Here is an 8,605-nt window from a genome sequence, read left to right as displayed (position 1 = left end):
AGCCCCACCCTCATGTGGCCCAGTCACTGTCCTGGAACAACCCATCAGATTAGGTCTCCTTTCTGGAATGGGAATGAAAACAAGGATCAGGGAAGAGCCTGAGTAAACTCCCTTCTCTTCAGGCCTAAACCACAGTGCTCTGAAAGATAGGCATTTTAAATAGGCACAGTAATGAGACTCCGGTTAAGAAGAGATTGAAGTCCTATGCTAAGCAAGGAGCAGAGCCAGGTTTTGAATCCAGGTTTGTCTGTTTGCAAAGTATGATGCATTTCCAATGCCCCGTGCTGCTGCCCCCTGAACCCTGCCCCCCCATCAGAACCTGACCGGTTAGTGTAGGTAATCTTTCTTGCATCTTGTAGTTCTGTGTCCTTCCCTGCCCTGAGATATTAGGTGCAATTGCATATCCAGAAGGACCACACCTATGGTAATTATTCATTCATCTAATTCGTTCAGCTAATATTTATTGAGCTTGAGACCTTTCCTCAGTCGGAGTCCTGGCATCACTTCTGCGTGAGCCAGTTTTCTGAAATGTGATATGCAGTGAAATGGATCCAGCCACAGGAGGAGAGCTGGCTGAACAGTCAGGTGGCAGAAGAGGAGAGGAGAGAGAAGGCACACAGTCAAAAGGCCTCGAGCAGCTGACGTTTCTGGTGGAAAGCAGGGCAGGGACGGCGCTGTTTACAACAGTGGCGATGAGGCCTTCCTTTCGCTGTGACTTCTCCTTGACTGTTGGCTGTGCTGATGGACTCGTCTTCCATGGATAGATCAGGGCTTTTTAAAAAATTTATTTTTAGAAGCTGATTGGCAGTTCCCAATGTACCCAAACGTTTCATAAGCAATTCGAATCACCTTCTTTCAACTTTCTTTGAGGGGCCTCCAGAAAATGACCCAGATGTCAGCTGTTAAAAGATAAACTGAGGCATATTAAAAATTTTAAGAGTTTATTTGACCAAGAGTCGATTGGAATTAGGCAGCACCAAATCAGAAGTGGTTAGGAGCGCTCCACCGACCGGAGCTGGGGAAAGACTTTTATAGAGAAAAGGCAGAGGCAAAGCAAGATTATTTGATTTGCAATAGTTTAAGCATTTCCCCAATTTGGAAAAGTCTAGTTGTCTGTTTCTGATGGGTTCTTCATAGTTTTCAATTGGTTAACCTTCAGGTACTTACGGGCTTAGGTTTTTTTTGAGGAAGATTAGCCCTGAGCTAACTGCTGCCAATCCTCCTCTTTTTGCTGAGGAAGGCTGGCCCTGAGCAGGCTTAGGTTTTTATTTGCCCAGGCCTCGGAGGCATCAGAACCACCTCAGTGCAATGGCCTCCTTGTTTCATTAACACAGCAGAGGCCACTGTTCGTCTATGCAGTTAACCCCAGCACAGAACCAGCTTATCTACTCTGGTTTATTTATGGCAAAATTTAAATCCAGACCCACCACAGTTTCAACCCACCTTCCTCTAGCCTTCTGTTAGTGTGTGTTTGGGAAATATTAACCCACACAAAATGTAGTTCGCATGAAAAAGCTGTTCTCTAAAATCGTACAATGTGATGCCCAATTTTCAGATCATTTAAGAAGCAGCAGAGCGCGGTGACCAATCGCAGAGCCCTGACGTTAGACCATCTGCGTGAAGCCCCAGCAACTGCACTTACCAGCTCTGTGACTTCAGAAGAGTTATTTGACCCCTCTCTGCTTTGTTTTTCTTCTGTGTAAAATGGGGGTAATAATAAATAGCTGATTATCTAGAGTGGAGAGGAAGTAAATGAGCCAGTTACTGCCCAATAGTTAATAAACAACACTCAGTGAAGGGCAGTTTCATCATGATTAGTTTTTGTTTCCTTCCCTCTGCTCTCTTCCATTTGCACAGAGTCATTTTCTCCTTTTTTTTCCATTTAAAAAGTACCTATCCTGGTTACAGAATTAATACACATTAGTAAGATTCCGAGAATACATAAAAAAGTAAAAATAGAAATTATCCATTAATCCCAGGCCCAAGAAATGTAACCACTTTGAAAATGACTCTCAAGAAATCTGTTTACTAGCATTTCTAAGAAATGCCTGAAATTTCTATTATTTGGTTTTTTGTTTGTTTGTTTGTTTTTGAGGAAGATTAGCCCTGAGCTAACATCTGCTGCCAATCCTCTCTTTTTGCTGAGGAAGACTGGCCCTGAGCTAACATCCGTGCCCATCTTCCTCTACTTTATATGTGGGGCCCCCTCCACAGCATGGCTTGCCAAGAGGTGCCATGTGCGCACCCAGGATCTGAACCCGGGAACTCCAGGTCGCTGAAGCAGAGTGTGCGAACTTAACCGCTGCGCCACTGAGCTGGCCCCATATTATTTGGTTTTATAGAAAGAAAAATCTCATTTGTACTAAGGAGCTATTTCTCTTCCCTAGACGGACTCAGTCTGAATTTGTACGTGCGTGGATAGATTTTCAGTCACCAAGTATTAATTTTTTTTGTCAAGAGAAATTAAACATGAATTATCCTCAATATCCCCTCTTTCTTCCTCTGACACAGCCTAGGAGGAGTCCACTGTCACTATACTTTCCCATCTCCATGCCTTCGTGTCCTCATTTGAGGAACAGGGACAGCACGAACTTGATAGCATTCCTGGTCCGTGTCTTTCACACGGGGACACTAAAGCCGTGGGTGAACATGTGACATGCCGAAAGGTCCCCCGGGGGGCTGGAATTAGAAGCTGGATCACTTCCTTGGTGTCCAGGCCGGTGCCCTTCCCACCACACTGTACAGCTGTGCACAGGTGTCCTGAGACAGTGTCTGCTTTCCCTCCTCTGAAACCTGTCCCAGAGGGCGGCTCCGAGGAGGAGGGGAAGCCAAACGGTGAGAGTGTTTTAGACAAGAGGAATGTTCAGAAGCAGCAGGAGGAAAAGGTTTAGTATTTGTGCTCAAAACTATACGTTCTGGAACAGAAGTATACATTTGTCCTCAAAAGTACACAGACCTAAAGCAATGGTTTTTATCTCTCTTGGTGGTGGAAACGCCCTTCCCAGGTTGGGGTAGCTGACTTCCTGGATCTGTGGGAGAGACCGCTGCTCTTTCAAAACACAGCGCAGCCTCTGAACCCTGCGGAAGGAAGAGAGGAGCTTTGGAACGGAGATCTGCCTGTGGGGGGGCCCCCCCTCTCAGAAAGGCAGGGCAGAAGGCAGGCCCTGAGCCCGTGGGAGGAGAGCCGCAAGGGGTTTTACTAGAAAACACACCCTTAAAGTAACAGGGCAAACCCCTACAGAGCCACAGAAACAAGAATACAAGTTGTACAAATTGATGGCAGGGTGGTGTCTGTACACAGCTAGATTGGTGAAGATGTCTTTGAAAGAAACTCTCAGCTTGTTCTTTCATTCTTGGAGGGGAAAAAACCCACAAGGTCATCTTATCTGAAAATGTTAGTGAGTGAGTATTTACTTTCTCTAAAATGAACCTCAAAGGTCTAGATTGCAGTCAGACACAAATCATTTTAGAAAGATTTTGAGCACTGACTGTTCCAATATAATAAAAGTGAAATGTTCAGGATCACATAAAATTAAAGGAGTCATTTCCTCTGTTACTTCTGTTGGGCCTTTTATATCTAGTACTATCTTTTTTTTTTAATTTATTTTTTAATTTTTTTTGAGGAAGATTAGCCCTGAGCTAACTTCTGCCTCCAGTCCTCCTCTTTTTGCTGAGGAAGACTGGCCCTGAGCTAACATCGTGCCCATCTTCCTCTGCTTTTTATGTGGGATGCCTGCCACAACATGGCTTGCCAAGTGATGCCATGTCCACACCCAGGATCTGAACCAGCGAACCCCGGGCTGCCGGAGCGGAATGTGCACACTTAACTGCTGCGCCACTGGCCGGCCCCATATCTTATTTTTTTTTAAGATTTTATTTTTCCTTTTTCTCTCCAAAGCCCCCCAGTACATAGCTGTGTATTCTAGTTGTGGGTCCTTCTAGTTGTGCTATGTGGGATGCCGCCTCAGCGTGGCCTGATGAGCGGTGCCGCATCTGACCCCAGGATCCAAATTGGTGAAACCCTGGGCCGCGAAAGCGGAGCACGTGAACTTAACCACTCGGCCATGGGGCCGGACCCTGGTTCTATCTTTTTAAAGAAGAGGTGACAACACTGTGGTGTGTTTGTATCCGGACTAGTCAAAGTCAAATAAGATCAACCATGCAAAGTGCTTATCTTAGAGTAAGCCTTTAATACGCATTTGTTTCTTTTCCATTTTTTAAAACATATATCATCAAATATAACAATGTATTAAAACATTCAGCTTGCTTTTGCATATAGTTTAAGAATTTCTGAATTTTTATTGAATATGTAGCCCATTTTCTGAGGAAGGAGTTATAATTGCCTTTTGGCGATGAGAACACTGACAGGCGGGGATATTTAACTATTTGCCCAAGGCCTATGATGAGCGCTACTCGGTTCTGAGTCTGTCAGGACCATTTCAAGCCGCCATCAGACTTTCTGCCCGCCCACCGCTCTGCTGAACTACTTTTTCAGTGACTTCCCTATTGCCGAAACCAATGATCAATCTTCAAGCCTCAGCAGCATTTGACACAATTGGTCACTTCCTCTTTCTTGAAACACCTTTTATCCCCCCACGTTTTAGCGCCCAACTCAGTCCTACCTCTCTGACATCCCTCTTAGTCTGTTTTAGCTAATCCTCCCTATTTCCCTTAGCATCCCAGGGCTCAGTCCTTGGATTTCTCCATCTATATCCCACTCTTTAGGTGATCTTGATTTAAACACCATCTTCCCCAAACCTGTTCCTCCCTGAGTGTTCCCCGTTGCAGTAAATGACATTCTTCCAGGGGTTCAGGCCAAAACCTTGGAGTAATCCTTTAATCTTTTTATCTCCCATTTCACATCTAATTCCTCAGCAAATCTTATCTGTGATATTAATAGATATAGATATATATACATATGTATATCTATTCTCAGATCTGACTGTTTCTTCCACCTTCCTTGCTGCCACCCAAGTTCCACTCTCCACCAGCACTTCCGGTGCCTCCTAACTGGTCTGGGCTGCCGTCTCACTCCTCTACATTCTGTTTGCCACACAGCACCAAAGTGACCCTTTAGAATATGAGTCAGATCCTATTACAGTCACTCAAGGATGCTTTGATCAATGGTGGACCACATACACAACTGTGGTCCCATAAGGTTAGTGCCATCCAGCATATGTGTGTAGTAGGCTGTGCAGTCTAGGTTTGGTAAGCACTGTAGGGGAGGAAGAAATTTTCCTCTACTCTTCTAGGTTTCTCTGGCTGAATGAAGAATTAAATCGACATGAGACAGATTAACAGGAGAAAAACAAACAAAAGGTTAATAGCATGTATATATGGAAGAAACTCAAGAAAACCAAGTAACTCGCCAAAATGGCCTAAGCCTTCACCTTAAATACCATCTCAGCCAAAGAACAAAAGAAGATGTTGCAGTTGGGGAGAGTCAGGGACTTCCAAGGGAAGGAAGGCAATTCACAGGTAGTGAAAAGGAGCAAACGTTTGGAAAACTAGTGTGTGTTTGGCCACACAGAACCAGAAGAACACAGAGGGGAGCCCAGCAAACAGGCTTCTCTAGGTTCCTCCTTGTCTCCCATTCAGTTCCCTAGTTCATGTTATGCTAAGATGATAGCTCACTCTCTGAGAAAGCTGTTTTTTTTTTCCTGCTTCTTCTCCCCAAATCCCCCCAGTACATACTTGTATATCTTAGTTGTGGGTCCTTCTAGCTGTGGCATGTGGGATGCCGCCTCAGCGTGGCCTGACGAGCAGTGCCATGTCTGCGCCCAGGATCCGAACCAGCGAAACCCTGGGCCACTGAAGTGGGGTGTGCAAACTCAAGCACTCAACCACGGGGCCGGCCCCTGAGACAGCTGCTTTTATCTGAATTCTTTTAGGCACTTAAGGGGGAGCTAACAAGAAAAACTTTCTGAGTCTTTTGTTACTTAAACGTAATCAGCCTAAAATCATCTTCATGTTAGAGAGACACATTTTGGGCTGGCAAATTCTGTTCCCCTTCAGTACACTCTGTGATGTTGGCACGATGATGAAATCAGCCAATGACGCACTTCTCAGAATGTATCCCCCTGGTTAAGTGACACATGGCTGTCCTGCCCTGTTCAAAACCCTGCCACGGCTTCCCACCTTGTCAGAGAACAATTCCAAGTGCTCCCCGTGGCCTCTGACTCCCCCTCTGGCTCTCTCTTGGCCCCACACACTGGCTTTGCTTTTCCGTGGTCATGCCAAGCTGGCCTGGCCCCAGGAGCTCTGAACTTGCTGGACTCTGCCTGAAATGCTCCCGTAGGCCTCTGCAGGGCTTGCTCTTGGACTCACTCTCGCCCAGGGCTGCCTTCACAGAAAGGATTTCCCTCACAGGCCATCCAAAATGACACTCCCACTACTCTCTATTCCTTTCAATGATTTATTTTCTTCATAGCACTAATCACTACTGGCCATTATATATTATATTTATCTGTCTCTATCACTAAAACATCAGCTGCATGAGCGAAGGGACCCTGTCATTGTTCTTCACTGTTACATCATCAGTGTCTAAAATAGGGCACATTGTAGCCATTCAATAAACATTTATTCAATTCATTAACTTATTCAGTGAATATCTATTGAATGCCTTCTATATGCCCAGAACTGTTTTAGGCTCTGGGAACACAGCACTGAATAAAATAGACAGAGTCTCTGCTTTGATGGAGTTTATATTTCAGGGAAGAGAGAGGTACCATGAAAAATAAGCCAGTAAATATACCAAATGGTGCTAAGTTCTATAGAAAAAAAAAAAGCAGGGTAAGGGGTATAGAAAGTGTGAAGGGGCAGAGTTTGGGGATTTGGTTTTTGCCATCTTGAATAAGGTGGTCAAGGAAAGCCTCAGTGATAGGGCAATGTTTGAATTAAAACCTCAAGGAAATGAGGGAGCAAGCCATGAGGTTATCTGGGGGAAGAATGATCCGAACAAAAGAAAGCAGCAAGTGCAAAGGCCCTGTGGCAGGAATGAGTATGGCTTCTTTGAGGAACAGGAAGGCTTCCACTGGCTTCCAGTGTGGATGGAACAGAGTGAGGAAGGGGGCAAATCATAGAAGATGAAGTCAGAGAGCTAAGGAAGACAAGATTGTATAGGGTGTGTAGTTCCTGTAAAGACTTGGGTGGGAAATTTTTCTTCAACATAGGAAACAAGCGCAGCTTTGGAATGTTTTAAGCAGAGGCAGGACATGACAGGCCTTGCATATAAAAAGGACACTCTAATTGTTTTGTTAAGGTGAGACTGTAGAGGGGTGAGGGTGGAAGTGAGGACATCATCAGGAGGCTGCTGCAGTAGCGCAGGCAAGAGGTGAGGGAAACTTGGCCCACAATGGTACTGATAATGGTGGGTAGGAGTGCTGGAATTCTGGGTATGTTTTGAGGGCAGAGCCAGCAGAATTTGCCAGTAGATTGAATATAGAGTATGAGAAAAAGAGAGTAATCAAGATGAGACCAAAGGTTTTGGCTGAGCAACTGATAAGCCATTTACTAAGATGGAGAAGACCACAGGAGGCACAGATTTAGGAGCTGGGGAATCAGGTGTTCTCTTTAAGACATACACATTTAACAGACCTAAGAAACATACATCGGAGATGTCAAGCAGGCCACCGAACATGTGAATCTGGAGTTCAGAGGAGAGATCTGGCTGGAGATGTACATTTAGGAACGTACATAGTATTTAAAGCTACAGGCTGTCTAAGATCATCTGAGGGTAAATACAGAGAAGGGAAAACATTCTGAGAACTGAGCCCTGAGGCGCCCCATCCACTGAGGTCAGGGAGACAAGGAGGCACTAGCAGAGGACACAGAGGAGCAGCCCATGAAACGGGAGGAGAAATAAGAGAGTGTGATGTCTTGGAAGTCAAGCGAAGAGAGTTTCAAGGAGGAGACAGAGATCAGCTGGGCAAATGCTGTTAAGAGATCAGGTAAGATGAGCCCTCAGAATGGACCGCTGGGTTTAACATCAAGGACCTCACAGGTGCCCTTGACAACAGCAGCGGTGGGGGTGCAAACATGATTGGAGCAGGTTCGAAAGAGGATGGGAGGAGAGAATTGGAGAGAGCATGTACTGACAGTGCTTTCCAGTTCAGTTTTAAAGGGAAGCAGAGGTAGGGCAGCAGCCAGATGGGAGATGTGGAGTCGAGAGGTAAATGTTGTCATGGGTCAGGATGCGGATATCTAGAACACTTTGATGTTTGGGATGGGAATGACCTAGCAGAGAGGAAAACTTGACAATGCAGGGGAGAGAGGGATAATTTCTGAAGCAATGTCTTTGGGTAGGTGAGAGAATACTGTATCTAGTTCCCAAGTGCAGATGCTGACCTTGGACAGGAGCTTGGACAGTCTATGAATGACAACATGTGGGAAGGCAGAGGATTTGGGAGATGTAGTGGTGGGAACATGTAGAAGACTTTCTTTTCTGGTTGCTTGTCTTTTCTTAGGGAAATGGGAGGTAAGGTCATCAGCTGTGCCAGGTTTGAGGAGAGAAGAGAAAGTGTGAAAGAGTTGTCTTGGAGAATGGAAGAGTGAACGATTTAGGGAAATGTAATAGGATTACAGGCAGCGCTAAGGTCACCCTTGA

Source organism: Equus asinus, chromosome 24 (assembly GCF_041296235.1).
Source record: "Equus asinus isolate D_3611 breed Donkey chromosome 24, EquAss-T2T_v2, whole genome shotgun sequence".
NCBI lineage: Eukaryota > Metazoa > Chordata > Mammalia > Perissodactyla > Equidae > Equus > Equus asinus.
Note: the sequence above shows the minus strand (reverse complement) of the source record.